Consider the following 19,986-nt stretch of genomic DNA (forward strand, 5'->3'; position numbering starts at 1 on the left):
TAGGGTCTCTCTTTGCTTAGAGGACCCCTTTCTAGATTTCTTGTAGGGCTGGTTTTGTGTTTGCAAATTCCTTTAGTTTTTGTTTGTCCTGGAAGCTTTTTATCTCTCCTTCAATTCTCAATGACAGCCTAGCTGGATATAGTATTCTTGGCTGCATATTTTTCTCATTTAGTGCTCTGAATATATCCAGCCAGTCCTTTCTGGCCTGCCAGGTCTCTGTGGATAGGTCTGTTGCCAATCTAATGTTTCTACCATTGTAGGTTACATATCTCTTCTCCCAAGCTGCTTTCAGGATTTTCTCTTTGTCTATGAGACTCGTAAGTTTTACTATTAGATGTCGGGGTGTTGACCTATTTTTATTGATTTTGAGAGGGGTTCTCTGTGCTTCCTGGATTTTGATGCCTGTTTCCTTCCCCAAATTAGGGAAGTTCTCTGCTATAATTTGCTCCATTATACCTTTTGCTCCTCTCTCTCTTTCTTCTTCTTCTGGGATCCCAATTATTCTAATGTTGTTCCGTCTTATGGTATCGCTTATCTCTCGAATTCTGCCCTCGTGATCCAGTAGTTGTTTATCTCTCTTTTTCTCAGCTTCTTTATTTTCCATCATTTGGTTTTCTATATCACTGATTCTCTCTTCTGCCTCATTTATCCTAGCAGTTAGCGCCCCCATTTTTTATTGCACCTCATTAATAGCCTTTTTGATTTCTACTTGGTTAGATTTTAGTTCTTTTACTTCTCCAGAAAGGGTTTCTCTAATAACTTCCATATTTTTTTCAAGCCCAGCTAGTATCTTTAAAGTGATGATTCTGAACTCTAGATCTGACATCGTACTAATGTCTGTATTGAGTAGGTCCCTGGCAGTCGGTACTACCTCTTGTTCTTTTTGTTGAGGTGATTTTTTCCGTCTTGTCATTTTGTGCAGAGGAGAATAGATTAATGAGAGAACAGAATGCTAGCAGAGTAACAACGTCCCCAGAAAATATACTCTAAACCAATCAGAAAAGACCTGAAGCAGTGGAAAAAAGAAATGGAAAGAGAGAGAAAAGAAAAAGAAAAAAAAAAGAAAAAGATAAAAACAAAACAAAACAACAACAAAAAAAAACAGAATGTGATCAAATATGATCAGGCTGGTATATAGATCAGTGCCACACACTAGATTTGGGGTGTATTTTGGTCTTTTAGAAGAAAGTGCCTCCCAAAATTTTAAAGAAAGAAAAACTTATATGTGTACAAAAATAAGGGTTGATATGATGAAGGGATGGAATATGACTGTAAAGATGGAAATTATAAAAAATTTTATAAAAGGACTTGATAAGAAGTTGTTTGAAAAAAGAAAGAAGAGGATTTTAAAAAAGAAAAAAGAAAAAAAAAGAGAATGTGATCAGGCAGGGGAGTAGAAAAAACCATATACTAGAGATTTAGGGTATATTTTAATCTGTTAGAAGAAACTATCTCAAAATTTTAAAGGGAGAACAACTTATATATATATGCCAAAAATACGGGTAACTACTATGAAGGGATAGAATAGGACTCTAAAAATGAAAAATAAAAATGTTTTTTAAAAGGATTGATAAGATGTTGGTTGAAAAAGGGAAAAAATTTCAAAAAAAAAAAGACAGTTAAAAAAATTAACTTTGAAAGACTAAATCATGGTAAAAAAGCCCTGAATTCTATGTGCAGTATTCCCCTAGCGCTGGAGTTCTGCCGTTCCCGTTGATCGGTAAACTCGGTCTTGGCTGGCTGTTCTCGCTGATCTTCTGGGGGAGGGACCTGTTGCCGTGGTTCCCAAATGTCTCTGCCGGAGGCGGAAGTGCCCCGCCCTTGCCCCCTCCCGGCTAAGTCATCTGCTCGGGGTTGCTCTCGGGGCTTTTGTTCCCTGCGAGCTTCCCGTACAGCTTTGGAGGTGGAGAGTGAAAATGGCGGCCTCCCAATCTCTGCCCCGGAGGAGCCGAGAACTCGGGACCCGTCCTCAGTGAGCCCCCAGAGAAAAGCCATCAGTCACTCCCGTCTCCCCGGTCTCCGGCCGCACTCCGTGCTCGCCCGGCCTGTGACCGCGCGCCTCTATCTCTGGCACCCGACCCCGGGTGGAGTCTCCAAACCCAGCAGATCCCTGCGGTGCGCTCCCGCACCTCTCCTCCCGAGGGAAGAAGGTGAGTCTCCCCGGATCTGCCGCTTGTTGGGTCCCTGCCGGAGGAGCAGGGTCCCGACTGTGCCCCGGATCACGGTTTATGGCAACCCCGAGCTGAGAGCCCGCGCCTCGGCTCCGCCTCTGCAGCCGGCTTCCCTGCTCCGTTACCTGGGAGCTCTGCCACACTCAGGCACCCCCGGTCTTTCTGTGACCCCGAGGGTCCTGAGACCACACTGTCCCGGAGGGTTCCACCCCCCGCTTAGCCACCAGAGTGACGTCCCTCAGCGGAGCAGACTTTTAAAAGTTCCGATTTTGTGCTCCGTGGCTCTATCACTTGCCAGAAGCGGCCGGCGGAGGCCCCTCCCCTGCCATCTATTCCCCCGAATATCGCCTCGGATTCACTTCTCCGCACGTCTACCTTCCAGAAAGTGGTCGCTTTTCTGATGAGAGAGTTGTTGCTATTCTTTTCTTTGATCTCCTGTTGAGTTTGTAGGTGTTCAGAATGGTTTGATCCCTATCCAGCTGAATTCCTGAGAGGAGACGAAATCCAGGTCTCCTACTCCTCCGCCATCTTGCTCCGCCCCTGAGACTGGTTTTTAATTTTAATGAAGTTCAACTTACCAGTTTTTTTCTTTCATGGATCATGCTTTTGATGTTGTCTCTAAAAACTTATCACTTAACCAAGGTCATGTAGATTTCCCTGATGTTTCTTAGAGTTTTATAATTTTTCATTTTGCATTGAAGTTTATGATCGATTTTGAGTTTAACTTTTCTTTTTTTTTTTTTAAAGATTTTATTTATTTATTTGACAGAGCGAGCGAGAGCAGGAACACAAGCAGGGGGAGTGGGAGAAGGAGAAGCAGGCTTCCTGCCGAGCAGGGAGCCCGATGTGGGACTCGATCCTAGGACCCTGGGATCATGACCTGAACTGAAGGCAGACGCCCAATAACTGAGCCACCAAGGCGCCCCTTGAGTTTAATTTTTATGAAAGGTATAAGGTCAATGATAGGATCACATGATTTTTCTTTTCTTCCTTAGCTTGTTGATGTGATGAATTGCCTTGATTGACTTTTGAATGTTGAACCAATCTTGCATACATAGAATACATTCCACTGGCCATGATTTATAATTCTTTTCATACATTATTGGAAATGATTTGCTAATACCTTGTTGAGGATTTTTGCATCTCTCTTTATGAGAGATACTCATAGATTCATAGTTTTCCTTTCTTGCTGTATCTTTTTTTTTTTAAGATTTTATTCATTTGAGAGAGAGGGAGCATGAGCTGGGGGGCGGGGAGGGAGAGGGACAAGCAGACTCCCCACTCTGCATAAAGCCCGGCATGGGGCTCAACCCCAGGACCCTGAGATTGTGACCTGAACCGAAGTCGGATGCTTAACCAACTGAGCTACCCAGGCACCCCTTTCTTGCTATATCCTTACCTGGTTTTGGTATTAGGTTAATGGTGGCCTCATAGAGTAAGTTAGAAAGTGTTCCCTTTGCTTCTGTTTCCTGGACGAGATTGTAGAGAACTGGTATAATTTCTCCAAATATTTAAATATTTGGTAGAATGCACCAGTGAAACTATCTAGGCCTGTTGCTTTTATGTTTGGATGATTATTAATTGTTGATTCAATTCCTTTATTAGATATGGGCCTATTCAGATTATTTCTTGTGTGAGTTTTAATAGATTGTGTCTTTCAAGGAATTGGCCTGTTTTATCCAAGTTATCAAATTTGTGGCATAGAGTTCTTTATATTCTTTTAACATCCAGGAGATCAGAAGTAATAGCCCCTCTTTCATTTCTTTTTTTTTTTTTTTTTTTAAGATTTTATTTATTTATTTGAGACAGAGAGGATAAGAGATAGAGAGCATGAGAGGGAGGAGGGTCAGAGGGAGAAGCGGCCTCCCTGCTGATGCGGGACTCGATCCCGGGACTCCAGGATCATGACCTGAGCCGAAGGCAGTTGCTTAACCAACTGAGCCACCCAGGCGCCCAGCCCCTCTTTCATTTCTGATATTAGTATGGGTTTGGTTCTAAACCACCACAATAAAGCCAGTCAAATAAATTTTTTGGTTTCCAGTGCACATAAAAGTTGTTTAACCTATACTGTGGTCTGTTAAGTGTACAATAGCATAATGTCTAAAAAAAAAAAAAAGTATGTACCTTAATTTAAAAGTATTGCTTAAAAAAGTGCTAACCATTATGTGAGCTTTCAGTGAGTTGTAATCTTTTTGCTGGAGGAGGGTTTTGCCTCATTGTTGACGGCTACTGACTGTGATCAGGGTGGTGGTTGCTGAAGGTTGGGGTGGCTGTGACAAGTTCTTAAAATAAGACAACAGTGAAGCTTGCCACATCAATTAACTCTTTCACAAATGATCTCTCTGTGGCATGTGATGCTTTTTGATATGCATGTGATGCATTTTGCCCACAGTAGAACTTCTTTCAAAATTGAAGTCAATCCTCTCAATCCCTGCTGCTCCTTTATCAACTTAGTTTACGTAATATTCTAAATCCTTTGTTGTCACTTCAACAGTCTTCACAGCATCTTCACCAGGAGTAAATTCCATCTCAAGAAACCACTCTTTGCTCATTCACAAGAAGCAGATCCTCATGCGTTCAGGTTTTATCACGAGATTGCAGCAATTCAGTCCCACCTTCACGCTCCACTCTTGATTCTACTTCTCTTGCTGTTTCCACTACATCTTCAGTGACTTCTTCCACCAAAGTCTTAAACCCTCAAAATCATTCATGAAGGTTGGAATCAACTTCTTCCAAACTCCTGTTAATGATATTTTGACCTTTTCCCATGAATCACAAATGTTCTTAATGGTATCTAAGAGGGTGAATCCTTTCCAGAAGGCTTTTAGTTTACTTTGCCCAGATCCATTAAAGGAATCACTGTTTATGGCAGCGATAACCTTATGAAATATATTTCTTAAATGATAAGACTTGCAAGTTGAAATGACTCCTTGATCCATGGGCTGCAGAATGGATGTTGGACTAGCAGGCAGGAAAACAGCATTAATTTCATGGTACCTCTCTGTCAGAGCTCCTGGGAAACCATATGCATTGTCAATGAACAGTAATATTTTGCAAGGAACCTTTTTTCTGAACAGTAGATCTCAACACTGGGCTCAAAATATTGAGTAAACCATAGTGTAAATAGGTGTGCTGTCATCCAGGCTTTGTTGTTGCATTTATAGAACACAAGCAGAGTAGATTTTTTTTTTAATTTTTTAATTAACATATAGTGTATTATTTGTTTCAAGGGTACAGGTCTGTGATTCATCAGTCTTACACAGTTCACAGCGCTAACCATAGTACTTACCCACCCCATTGTCCATCCCCCAGCTACCCCTCCACTCTAGCAACCCTCAGTTTGTTTCCTGAGATTAAGAGTCTCTTATGGTTTGTCTCCCTCTCTGGTTTCATCTTGTTTCATTTTTCCCTCCCTTCCCCAATGATGCTGTCTTGTTTCTCAAATTCCTCATATCAGTGAGATCATATGATATTTATCTTTCTGTGATTGACTTATTTCGCTCAGGATAATACCCTCTAGTTCTATCCACGTCATTGCAAATGGCAATATTTCATTTTTTTGATGGCTGCATAATATTCCATTGTATATATATATACCACATCTTCTTTATCCATTCATCTGTCGATGGACATCTTAGCTCTTTCCACAGTTTGGCTATTGTGGACATTGCTGCTATAAACATCGGGGTGCACGTACCCCTTCGGATCCCTACGTTTGTATCTTTGGGGTAAATACCCAGTAGTGCAGTTGCTGGATCGTATGGTAGCTCTATTTTCAACTTTTTGAGGAACCTCCATACTGTTTTCCAGAGTGGCTGCACCAGCTTGCATTCCCACCAACAGTGTAGGAGGGTTCCCCTTTCTCCGCATCCCCGCCAACATCTGTCATTTCCTGACTTGTTAAGTTTAGCCATTCTGCCTGGTGTGAGGCGGTATCTCATTGAGGTTTTGATTTGTATTTCCCTGATGCCGAGTGATGTTGAGCACTTTTTCATGTGTCTGTTGGCCATTTGGATGTCTTCTTTGCAGAAGTGTCTGTTCATGTCTTCTGCCCATTTCTTGATTGGATTCTTTGTTCTTTGGGTGTTGAGTTTGATGAGTTCTTTATAGATTTTGGATACTAGCCCTTTATCTGATATGTCATTTGCAAATATCTTCTCCCATTCTGTTGGTTGTCTTTTGGTTTTGTTGACTGTTTCCTTTGCACAAGCACAGTAGATTTAGCATAATTCTTAAGGGCCTTAGGATTTTGGGAATGGTAAATGAGCCTTGGCTTCAACGTAGTTACCAGCTGCATTACCCCCTGACAAGAGACTCAGTCTGTCCTTTGAAGTTTTGAAGCCAGGGAAAGGCTACGAAGGTCCTCAAAGTCCTAAATGGGATCTTCTAATATTTCCTCTACACTGAAGATCTGGTGTTTAGCATAGGCACCTTCATGAATGATCTGCTAGATCTTCTGGATAACTGCTCAGCTTCTACATCAGCACTTGTATTTCTACACCACTTTTATGTTATGGAAACAGCTTCTTTCCTTAAACTTCATGAACCAGCCCATGCTAACTTCAGACTTTTTTTCTGCAGCTTCCTCACCTCTCCGCCTTCATGGGATTGGGGAGAATTAGGGCCTTGCTCTGGATTAGACCGAAAAGTTGAAACCCAAAAGTTGAAACCCAAAAAGTTGAAAATAGGGCTACCCTATGACCCAGCAATTGCACTACTGGCTATTTACCCCAAAGATACAAAAGTAGGGATCCGAAGGGGTACGTGCACCCCGATGTTTATAGCAGCAATGTCCACAATAGCCAAACTGTGGAAAGAGCCTAGATGTCCATCAACAGATGAATGGATAAAAGCCTAAAGGGATAAAAGACTAAAACTGTCTCCGGATCAGCAATCAGATTGTTTTGCTTTCTTATCATTTGTGTATTCACTGGAGTGGCACTTTTAATTTCTTTCAAGAACTTTTCCTTTGCATTCACCACTCAGCTGTTTTGGTGCAAGAGGGCCTCACTTTCAGCCTAGCTTGGCTTTTGACATGCCTTTCTCACTAAACTTAATCACATCTAGTTTTTGATTTAAAGTGAGCGATGAATCTTCTTTTCACTTGAACACTTAAAGGCCATTATAGGGTTATTAATTAGCCTAATTTCAATATTGTTGTGTCTCAGGGTATAGGGAGGCCTGAGGAGAGGAAGTGAGGCAGGGGAGCTGTTGGTTTGTGGACCAGTGAGAGCACATTTATTAAGTTTGCGGTCTTATATGGGTGAGGTTTGTGGCGCCCCAAAACAATTATAATAGTAACATCAAAGATTGTTGATCACAGATCACCATAACAAATACAATAATAATGAGAAAGTTTGAATAATTGTGAGAATTACCAAAATGGGACAGTCACAAAGTGAGCAAATGCTGTTGGAAAATGGCACCAGTAGACTTACTTCACGTGGGGTTGTCACAGACCTTCCAATTTATAAAAAATGCAGTATCTGGAAAGTGCGGTAAGGCAGAGCACAATAGAACAAGTTATTTCTGTAATTCGTGTCTTCTCTCTTTCTTTCCAGGTTAGCCTAGCTAGAGGTTTACCAGGAGTATTTTAAAGAGCTAGCTTTTGATTTCATTGACTTTATTGTTTTCCTGTTTTCATTTGTTTATGCTCTAATTTTTATTAGTTCTTTTCTTCTGCTTGCTTTAGTTTAAATTTTTCTTTCTTTGGTTTCTTTTCTTTTTTTTTTTTTTTTTAAGATTTTATTTATTTATTTGACAGAGAGAGACACAGAGAGGGAACACAAGCAGGGGGAGTGGGAGAGGGAGAAGCAGGCTTCCCTCAGAGCAGGGAGCCCGACACGGGGCTCGATCCCAGGACCCTGGGATCATGACCTGAGCCAAAGGCAGACACTTAACGACTGAGCCACTCAGGCGCCCCTTTCTCTGGTTTCCTGAATTGGAAGCTCAGATTATTGGCTTAACATCTTTCTTTTCTAATACATGGATTGAATGCTATAAATTTCCCTCTAAGTACTGCTTTTGCTGCAGTGCACAAATTTTGGTGGGTTGTATTTTCATTCAAATATTTTTACATTTCTCTTGATTTCTTCCTTGATCCCTGTGTTATTTAGAAGTATGTTGTTTCATCTCCAAATACGTTGGGATTTTTTCCAGCTAGCTTCCTGTTACTGATTTCTAGTTTAATCTCATCGTGGTGTGGGGACATTCTTTGTATGATTTCCATTCTTTTAAATTTGAGGTATGTTTGATGACCCAGAATATGGTATGTCCTAGCAAATGTTTTGTGTGAGCTTAAAAAGAATGTGCATGTGATGAGCACTGGGTGTGATACACAACTGATGAATCGTTGAACACTGCATCAAAAACTAAGAATGTACTATATGTTGGCTAATTGAACATAAAAAAAAAATGCATTCTGCTGTTAAGTGACGTATTCTGTCCTTTAGATCCAGTTGATTGATGGTGCTGTTCAGTTCCGTTTTCCAGCTGTCATTCTGCTGACTGGATCTGTCAGTTACTGAGAGAGAATACTGAAGTCTCCAACTAGTATAGTGGGTTCATCTGTTTCCTCAGGCATTTCAGCTCTCTCTGAGGGGCACATACACATGAAGTATTGCTATGGCTTCTTGGGGAATTGATTACTTTATCCCAGTGTTACGCCCCTCTTTATCCTGGATAATTTTTGTCCTGAAGTCTGCTCTTAAGAAATTACTGTAGCTACTTTAGCTTTCTTTTGGGGTTAGTGTTAGCTTGGCATATCTTCTCCATCCCTTTACTGTTAATATATATGTGTCTTTATATTTTAAAAGTGGCTTTTTTGTAAACAATATACTTGGGTCTTGTTTTATTGTCTCTTTTGTCAGTCTTTTAATTGGTACATTTAAACCATTTATATTTAAAATGATTAGGGACATAATTGGATTACTATCACCGTACTTGTAATTGTTTTATATTCTTTGCACTTGTTCATTTTCTTTTTAAAAAATCTTCCCCATTTTCTGCCCTTTCTGCTTTTAATTGAGCATTTTATGTTCCATTGTCTTTCCTTTCTTAGCATACTGATTACTCTTAAAAAAATTTTTTTTTCCTAGTGGTTACCCTAAGGTTTGGTAGCATATATTTACAGCCAGTCTAGGTCCACTTTCAGATTCCACCCTACCACTTCATGGCGGTTGGGGGGGTGAGTGGCACACAGGTTCCTTGTGGCAGAGCATTACCATTCCTCCCTCCTGTTCTCTGTAGCACTGTCGTCATTCATTGGACTTATCAACAAGCTGGAACCACTCCATACGTTGTTGCTATTTTTACTTTGAATAAAGAGTTACTTATTATATCAAATAAGAATAAAAAATACAAGGTTTAATTACCTTCATCTCTTCCTTCTTTAATGCTCTTCATTTCCATCAACCTTAAAAGTAAAATAACCAGCTAGTGGACCAGCAAAATGAGTTTATTTGGGAATTGCAATTTGGGGTGTGCAAACTATGACAAACCATAGGCAAGTCCAGAAAACAAAGGAGAGGGGCTTGCTTTTATAGATGAAAGGAGGAGGTTCCGGACTGTTTGGAATGAAAGCCCATTGGAGGAGGGCGAGAGTTCAGGGTTGTGGGGACTTCTCATGGCTGAACTGTTGCTGGGCAGGAGGACATCTTTTCTCCTCCTGGGGTAGTAAGCTGCTTCCTGTTGGGAAATGCAAACACACTGCCTTTTTCATGCCGAGGTCTGTAGGTAGCACAAGTCCTGGTGCACAGGAACCCCCGCTTGGGGCTTTCAGGCTCCATTTGAAATGAGGCTACTTTTGTTCATTTTCATTTCTTTATGTAGATCCAAGTTTCTGGCCTATATGATTTTCTCCGGAAGAACCTCAAACTTCAGTTTTCCTCTGATGTCCTTGTTTTTATTTCCTTCTACCCCCTCTTTTCTTTAGGTTTCCTTCAAAAATCCTTCCAAATGAAGTCAGATGTAAACCTTGTTGATGGGTGATATAAATAGTAAAGTAATTGGGGAGGGGGATAATTCTATAATTTTAGATTTAAATCTCCATTTTTTGTTCTGTGGGGTGTTCTTGGTTTTTAGTGGGCCACAGTACCTGGGATATGACCTTCAGAAGAGTTTCTTAGCCTTTTTTTTTTTTCCCCTCCCCTTATATGAGACATGAAGGCTGGATTTAGCTAATTATCCTTCCTCAGGTCAGATAAGGCTTTAGTAAAACAGTTTCTCTTGAGGGCTAGCCTTCCTTATACAGGACAAAATGAGAACAGAACAACCCTGGGCCTGTTTCAAAATGGTTATATTCCCCCTCCCCCTGCCAGAAGCCCCAGGGGGATTTTCTCCAGTCTTCATGATAAGAACTTGGTGGGGGCTCCTAGCAGTAACACTCATGAAAGTGTGAGACTCCCCCCTAAGACTGAGCACCCTGGAGTTTTTAACTCAAGCTGGTCCAGGATGAGCCTCCAGCAACCATCAGTTACAGTTAAGTTTCTAGCAGTCCTGGCCCCTGCATTGGTTTCTGCTGCCAGTAAACTATGATTCTCCATATTAGCCTATCTCTGGTTTTCAGGGCAGATGTTTACCTGTGAACTTAATTCTCTAATGAACCTAAGAAGCACTGTTGTTTTTCAGTCTGTTTTAGCTTGTTTCTTGATGTGAGTAAAAGAGTGATGATTTCCAAGCTCTTTACATGTTGGAGCAGAAACCAGAAGTGCCCTCGGCGGTTCATTTCTAACCAGTAGTGGTCGGTCAGATGTGTCTGTTCTCTGTGGGTCATTCCTGATACAGTTTAAGTACAGAATTGTCAGTACTTAAAACTGAGGTGCCAAATATTTTGTTTAATGAAGGGAAAGGCTATGAAGTGGAGGAGAGTAGAGTATACTATGTGTGTTCTTTTTTGATAATAGGAGATGGACAGTTTCTCCTTTGGGGACCCTGGGAATGGGGGAAGAAACATGAGAGGAGCACTGAGCTGAGTTTAGGAGAGGTAGGTGTCCATTTGGTTTTTTTTGTAAGTTTTAATTTGAGTTAATTTAAGTTTAAGATGTTTAATTCTGAAACATTTTAAGCATATTAAAGTATATGAAAGAATACATAGATGTGTGTGTGTGTATATATATATATATATGTATAAAACAAAAAAATGTTGAAACTAATGTGGTAACTAGTTCTAAGTTGACACCTCATATGTGGACTTTATTTCCAGAAAACAAGCACTCCCAAAAAGAAAGCCATGTTGCGAAGCGTGTGGGCCCATTCTGTTGAGTGTCATGCATTATTGAACTGATTTGCTACTCATGTCTGGATGCACACACCTTACCAGCCAGTATTTCTCTTCAGAGCACAGGAAAGCACTATACTCACCAACCCTGTGAAGTAGATATTCTAGTTATCACCATACAACTGAGAATACCGAGGCTCCATGAGGTTACCTGGAGAGAGGAGGTTAAGGAACCTACCAGGGGTTTGTCTGGCACCATTGCATCTTCCTGCAGATGCTCTGACCTTTGCCCAATCTTTGTGCCCCTTGAGTTCTGTGTGAGTGATCACGGCCCAGAGCACCCCACTTTCTGAAAATGCTTCCAGTCTTTTTGCTTTTACAGCACCCCACTCTTTTCCAGCCTCCTTGACCAGCCTTTCGTCTTCACGAGTTCTTCCTAAACATCTTGTGTTCTGTCGCTGAGAGATCAGCAGTAGCTCCTGGCCTTTTATTACAAAAGAACAATGTCCTTTGGGCAACCTATTCTAGGCCTATATATAAAAGTTCATTTGTTCTGTGTCTAAAGGGACTCCACTCCTCTGCAAGAGGGAAAAAATGTTTAGGTTTGTAGCTACAACTTCTGTTTGGCTCAGAGAACTTAACACACTTCTTCATCAGCCAGCACGGGACTGACCACCAGAGGAGGATGAAATCATTTTATTCTTCTTCAAAAATAAATAAATAAATAAATTTAATACTGGCTGAAGAATTGGTAGGAAATAAACCTGTATCAGAAACTCTAAAAGGGGATGAATGGTCAGAAACACAAGATCTTACCTCTGAAATGCCAGGTCTTTGTGATCATATTCAGGTGGTACATTCTTGGCTAGAATGCTAAGTCATTTTGTATCCTGTGAGTATCAAATCTGGGCATAAAGTGTTCATCTGCCTCTCATTTGTGACACTAATTTTGATTGTCCAGTGAAGGCGTTGTCTTATTTCTCCACTGTAAAGTTAATATATTTTTTTTTACTGCTACTAATAAGCTATCTGGGAGGAACACTTTCAGACTATGCAAATATCTTATTCCTCATCAACATTTATTCCTTAGATTTAGCATCTATTAATGAATTTTTCCTGGACCAGTGTTTACTTGTTGCTGAGTGATGATTTTCTAACTCTAACACTCCCTCCATGTTTACCAGTTGGCACTTACTCATAGCAGGAGCCCTCCTTTCTTGCCTCTTTATCTATTTATTGTTGTGGACCCATGGATTCCAAGATTTTTTCAATGATTTATAACTTATTACTGTCCTTAATTACTTTGGTGCTCAAACTATCCTGTATTTGGCCAGTAAGAGCTCTTCCAGGCTGACTCTCATCCATTCATTCACTCATTCATTCATTCATTTATTCTTGTGTACTTCCTTACTTTCTTGCGTAATGGTATGTTCCAGGCTCATCTTGTCTCTTCTTAGTTGTGGAATCAACAGCCATTTTTTTCTGAGGAGTGATACTTCCTTTTAGTAGGGAATGATATTAGAAGCTAAAATTTGAATATTAGGTGTGCTCATTACTATTGAGGTATCATCTTGGTCTTTTCAGCAAACAGAGCTAGGAAATATATACATCTATATAGTGTATACTGTAAACATACATATACACACAAAAACAGACCTATATATATGCGTATATACACTTGGACATATAAAAATAAGCATATGCACTTAACATATTTTGGAAATGTGTGAACATTGGCTCCTAGTAACCTTAACATATTTATACATTTTCTCAATCTATGATACATCTAAAAATAGTTCTGGAATTATTAAAAATTTTTATCAATTTAAACTAATATGACACTGTATGCTAATTATACTTGAATTTAAAAAATAAAGTCTTGGGCACCTGGGTGGCTCAGTTGGTTAAGCATCTGCCTTTGGCTCAGGTCATGATCCCAGGGTCCTGGGATCGAGTCCCACATCGGGCTCCCTGCTCAGTGGGGAGCCTGCTTCTCTCTCTCTCTCTCTGCCCCTCCCCCCCGCTTGTGCTTGCTCGCTCACTCTCTCCCCCTCTGTGTTAAATAAATAAATAAAATCTTTAACCAAAAAAAAATTATTTTAAAAAAATAAAAGTCTTGAAGAGATATCTGCACACCCATGTTTAGAGCAGCATAACTCGTAATAGCCAAGAGGTAGAAAGAACCCAGGTGTCCATCAACATTTTTTTCCAAGTGGTGAATGGATAAATAAAATGTGGAATATCCATACAAGGGAGAATTATTCAGTCTTGAAATTCTGGGGTGCCTGGGTGGCTCAGATGGTTAAGCGTCTGCCTTCGGCTTAGGTCCTGGGATCCTGGGATTGAGCCCCACATCGGGCTCCTGGCTCAGCGGGGAGCCTGCTTCTCCCTCTCCCTCTGCCTCTCTCCTTGCTCATGTTCTCTCTCTCTCTCTCTCTCTCTCTCTCTGTATCTCTGTGTCTCAAATGAATAAATAAAATCTTTAAAAAAAAAAAAAAATTCTGACACATCCTATAGGATGGATGAACCTTGAGGACATGGTACCAACTAAACCAGTTACAAAAGGAAAAAAAATGTATCGATTTATAATATATTACAAATTTATTTATATTAAATAAAAAGTATTATTAGAATTAAAAAATAATATATTTTGGAATACAAAAAAGAAAACCCACTAAAAGGAGTTCAGAGTTTGTAGGTTTGCCATTCACCCTGTCTACTGATTTCTTTTTCCTATGCTGAATATTGTGATAAAATGTTGTAGAGACTCGGGGCGCCTGGGTGGCTCAGTTGGTTAAGCAACTGCCTTCGGCTCAGGTCATGATCCTGGAGTCCCAGGATCGAGTCCCGCATCGGGCTCCCTGCTCGGCGAGGAGCCTGCTTCTCCCTCTAACCCTCCCCCCTCTCATGTACTCTCTCTCTCTCTCTCTCATTCTCGCTCTCTCAAATAAATCTTTTAAAAAAAAATGTTGTAGAGAGACTCAATTGTTATCTTCTCTCAAGATTGTGAAGTTTTATTCTAGTAGGCAGTTAAATTATTAGTGGAAAACCCTGACTTGTAGAGGCTTAATTGTAGATTTTTTCTGGTGGTTCTATTTTGGTTTTGCCCTTAGTCCTATGATTTAGTCTTATTCCTAAGGTATGTCCCTACTGGATGCAGTGGGAAGCCTGTGTTATTTACCAAGCCTTTCTCACTTGGTGGGACTTGAATTCCCAACTCTGTATCCCCAATACTGTGTGTCTACTGAGAATCTCTGCTAAACTCCACATCCTTCCAGCTGCTGATTTTCTTAGAGTCTCACCCTGTGTGTGCACAATTTAGGTGTTAGCCAAGGGTTTGAGAGGAATTTATATACAGATTTTGGGTCTTCTTGCTCCATTGTGTGAGTTTATTCTACAATTTATCCATTCCAGTGATGATAGATGTTTGAGTTGTTTCTGGCCTGAAGATATGAATAAAGCTGCTATGAACATTCTTGTGCTTGTCTATTGATAAACAAATGTACTCATTTCTCTTGGGAATATATCTAAGAGTAAAATTGCTAGGTCACAGAGTAGGCAGATTTGTTTATCATATACTTTTCTGGAATGTTTTATAAATGGAATCATACAATATGTAGCTTTTTTAGTCTGGCTTTTTAGTTTTACTATATTTCTGAAATTTATACATGTTGTTATGTCTGTCAGTAGTTAATTTCTTTTTATTATTGGATAGTATTCCATTAAATTCTTGAAATGAGTGTTTAGAGCATTGATTTTTTTTTTCACTCATTCTTTTTTTTTTTTTTTTTTAAAGATTTTATTTATTTATTTGAGAGAGAGAATGAGATAGAGCATGAGAGGGGGGAGGGTCAGAGGGAGAAGCAGGCTTCCCGCCAAGCAGGGAGCCCGATGCAGGACTCGATCCCAGGACTCCAGGATCATGACCTGAGCCGAAGGCAGTCGCCTAACCAACTGAGCCACCCAGGCGCCCTCACTCATTCTTTTCTAATATGGATTTGAAGCCTATAAATTTCCTCTAACCGCAGCTTTAGTTGCATCTTACATGTTCTTATATGCTGTATTTATTATTTCATTTTAAAATAATTTTAACTTCTATTGTGTTTTCTTCTTTGACCTATGGGTTATTTAGAAGTCTGTTTCTTCATTCCCAATATATGGACATTTTCTGGTTACCTTTCTGTTAATGATTTCTAGTTTAATTTAGCTGTGGTTAAGAACATACTCAGTATGGGGGCACCTGGGTGGCTCAGTTGGTTAAGCGACTGCCTTCGGCTCAGGTCATGATCCCAGAGTCCCTGGATCGAGTCCCGCATCGGGCTCCCTGCTGGGCAGGGAGTCCGCTTCTCCCTCTGACCCTCCCCCCTCTCATGTGCTCTCTCTCTCATTCTCTCTCTCTCAAATAAATAAATAAATAATCTTTAAAAAAAAAAAACATAGTATGATTTCGGTTCTTTGAAATATAGTGAGCCTTTCTTTTGATCCATTTTTAATATACTGTTTGCTTTAAAAATGAAGTTACCACATATAGTATTCTATATATGTTCACTGGATCAAGTGTATTTATCATCCAGGTCATCTATATCTGTAGTGATATTTTTGTCTGCTTGTTCTAATCATTTACTAAGGGAAGTGTATTGAAGTCTCCTACAATTATTATTGACTTATCTATTTCTTTTATAATTCAGTTTTAGTTTAAATATGTTGACCATGTTAATTATGCATACAAATAAATTTTTTCCATCTTCCACATGAATTGAACTTTTTCCCATTATGAAATGATTGTTTTTATGTCTAATGTTTCTCACCCTCTTTGACTACTTTGTCTTGTTTGGTTTTAATAAACCTGCATCAGCTTTCTTTTGGTTAGTGTTTGCTATGTATCTTACTCCATCCTTTTACTCTCTATCCTTGTATTTAAGGTATATCTCTTATAAACAAAATATAATTGTTTTTTTAATCCTAACAATCTTTGTCTTTTAATTAGATTATATAGTCCATTTACATTCAGTGTAATTACTTTTTGCTTTCTACTGTCTATGTTTACTTCTTCGATTGACCTCTTTTTGACTGGTTGTTTTTTCCTCTCTATTCGCTTGGTAGTTAGATGCATTTTATTCTTTTAGTGGCTACCCTAGTGGCATTTTTTCTTATCAAAGTCAGATGTTACTTGGCACTTTACTTTCATCTCAGACTATGAAAGAACTTTGGAACGCTATATAATTCTCATGTATAACTCCTGTTTGTCCCACTTGTTTTCATAGGCTGGTATAAATCACAGTCAGTGGTAGAATAATTACAGTCTCCATGCAAGACATTAATTAGAACTCTGGTACTATCATTGGCTAAGTCAGAAGCTAGGCATCTGGAGGAATATTGGATGAAATGCTTACCCTATCACTTTTTTGACATTAACCCTCCATGCATGTTGTTTACTGGTATAGTACTGACATCAGAGTAGAGCACCTCCGACCGCATCCAGGGACTGTGGGTGGGCAGCTACTGAGGGCTATTCTTAGAGGCTGGGAAAGCCTTTCAAGTTTAGTCACATGTTCATGGTTACTAATCTGCCTCTGTACTAATTCAGTGCTGGTGACTCTAATCCATAGGATACACACTTGTGTACTTAACATATCCCATCTGCGTGTAGTTTGCTTGTGCTTCCATTATATTTTCTCCTCATCATATTTGATATTTTAAAAATTGTCAGAAAAGGTATATCCTTTTTCTAGTGGCATTTTTGGTCAGGTTTAGTTTAATTCATAGAGTGTAACTTTAGGTCCACAGTAGGTTGGCTTCCACCCTGTAATTTTATTGTCTGATTCCACTTGAAGTAACATGGAGGAAGTAGTGTGTGACTCAGTCATTGCTCTCTGCTTTCTGGAAATACGGTATTCTGATTATCCATGATCAAATATAAATGAAAATATGTATGCCTACATGTTTAGCACCTGTTCTGTGCTACTCATGTCCGTTAATAATCTCCATTTGGTTTCTCTAAATTTATACTGTGAATTGATAAAGAATTATCTAGTTGAAAATATATTAATAATCCAGTGACTAATCTGTATTTCAAATGAAAACTTTCTCTGTGTTCTTACCAGTAATACTCTCTAATTTTATTTAACTTTTTAAAGTCCATTCTGCTTATTGACTAAATTCATATCTTTATATAGTATTGTCCAAATTTTTGGACATGTTTGTTCATAGCTCCTAAAATTGGAGTGATATCACTATCAGCTATTTGCATGAATTTTAGGGAAAAACTGATGGTAGACATTGACTTTTAGCAATGTCAAGTTCATGATTTTGAAATATGTATATATTTAAGTTCCTTTAATACTGCCATTTAAGAATGTAATTTACTCAGACTGAGTCATATTACTGTACTTACTACGTGTTTCTTCCCAGAATGTTTACTCAGAACCTAAAAAGGAAAAAGGAAATGGTTGATCCAGTACATACGGTGCTGTGATTTCTGAGACCAGCACTTGGTTCCTGTTTGGGTGTGTATTTAGTTCTGCTCCATTAGAATCTGGGCCGTGCTCCACCCTCTCCTTGAAAAAAATTTTTTTCTTCTCCAGTGTAATTTATGAAAAATTAAGTTACAGGGCTAGGAGTAAATAAACGTGTGTGATGCCACATTTCAGACATCAAGTAACATTTGCTATATTTAAGAATAAACTTCTCTACATTGAACATAAAGGCTGTTTTCATTTTCTGTTTCAAGATACACTTTTGGCAACTCCCATAATCACAGTAAAGATGTTTTCTAAACCTTCTTTTGACCGAGGCCTGCTGCTGCTGTAAAGTCAGCATTTAAATTCCATGAACTGCGAGGGACAGGAATAACAAGGATAAGGTCAGGTGTTCCCTTCCTGCCCACAGAGTGAATGGGCTGTTTCAGTGAGTCTTTCCACCGAGCTGCCCAAAGGGAGAAAACCGCGGGGCGGGAGGGGCCTCGGGGCCTGAGCACCAGGTTCAGCAGTGTTGGCTTTCACGAGTGCCACACTAGCACATGCTTCCCAGAGATCGACATTATACAAGGTTGTAGTGATAAAGTGCATGACCTGGGGGAGGAGGGGGGGAGTGAGTGCCTTGAATGTAGGTTGTAGTGATAAAGTGCATGACCTGGGGGGGGGGAGGGGGGGAGTGAGTGCCTTGAATGTAGCCTGAATCACTCTGATTTAAGCACAATTATTTTTAGACTTTTTTAAAAAAGTAGATCTGACTTGCCAAGAATAGAGTGCTTAATTTTCAAGTAATTGAAGTGGGGTTTTTTGTTGTTGCTGTTGTTTTTCATCTCCAGCCAGGAGTTAGTTATGGGTTTAAAATGGATATGAAAGTAACTCAGACTAGGGCGCCTGGGTGGCTCAGTTGGTTAAGCGACTGCCTTCGGCTCAGGTCATGATCCTGCAGTCCCTGGATCGAGTCCCACGTCGGGCTCCCTGCTTGGCGGGGAGTCTGCTTCTCCCTCTGACCCTCCCCCCTCTTATGTGCTCGCTCTCTCATTCTCTCTCTCTCAAATAAATAAATAAAATCTTTAAAAAAAAAAAAAGTAACTCAGACTATTTCGGTATCTGAAATGACTAAATGATAAAGTGACATATTAATGTAATTATATTCTTGGTCATGTGAAGGTTTCCTTTGTGAAGAACTCCGATTTGTTTCATGTTGAGCTTTAGGAGAACTTAATTATGGGAGAAATGAAGTCAGTGTCATTAAAGATGGAGAGTGGGTATCTTAATAACTTGGTGTGGTGGGGATGAGTGCTGGGGATGTGTCTGCCCTCACTCTCAGGTTTATCCAACAGGCTGTTCTGTTAGAGATTCCTAGAATCACAGGCTGCTTAGGGACTTACAAGTTATGTACCTATAACCTTATAAGGAGAATCTCTGTCCCCACCACCTGCCATGGTTATTTTAAGCAGCATTGTTCACAGTGGGCTTCATGCTGAGGAGTTGGTTTATCTGGGACACTGTGGGGGCTGGGGGAATGACATGTTACATTTGATTTTGAGGGATCCCTGGCATCCCTGAGGAAGAGGGTCTGGAAGAGAACAAGCTGGGAGTCAAGAGAAATGATAAGAGCTTGAGGGGCAAGACCTGAGAGGTCCAACTGGTGGGTTTGAATGTGTTGGTTGGGGGCAGACTTGGGAGACTCTTCCCGCACCCCTCATGGGACAGATGATTGGGTGCACAGAGACTTCACAAGTCATTCTCACATACGTTCTCTCCCAGGCAGGGAAGGGCTGGCACATTTGTTGCCCGAGGAAGCAGGATGAGTAAGGGGCGTGATTTCACCCTGGCCCAAGTGATGACGCACATGCACAAGGGAATGAGTCTTTGTCATTGAGTGTGACATATGGGTGAAGTGTCAACCCCACGTGACTGGCTGTGAGCTGGCAGCCAAGAGCTGGGATTGGAGACTATGGGGTGAATTCACTTTTAGACATGTTGAATGTGAGGTACCTAATGAGACATCCAGGTGGAAATGTTCAGGAAGGGGCTGAATTTCTGAGTCTGAAGATGGGGGGTAGGGGGACTAGACTGGCCATTTGAGAGTCACATGTCTTAACTCTTTCTAGAATAGGGCACC

The 19,986-nt window shown here is 40.2% G+C and overlaps 1 protein-coding gene across 3 annotated transcripts in view; it reads left to right on the forward strand.

Moving 5' to 3' along the window:
* The window catches only part of BAIAP2L1 (BAR/IMD domain containing adaptor protein 2 like 1), a 101,234-nt gene that overhangs the window by 53,865 nt on the left and 27,383 nt on the right, over nt 1-19,986 (forward strand). The window lies entirely within an intron of this gene.

Source organism: Mirounga angustirostris, unplaced genomic scaffold (genome assembly GCF_029215605.1).
Source record: "Mirounga angustirostris isolate CCGP_5_RB_7025 unplaced genomic scaffold, mMirAng1.0.hap1 SCAF_5, whole genome shotgun sequence".
Classification (NCBI taxonomy): Eukaryota; Metazoa; Chordata; class Mammalia; order Carnivora; family Phocidae; genus Mirounga; species Mirounga angustirostris.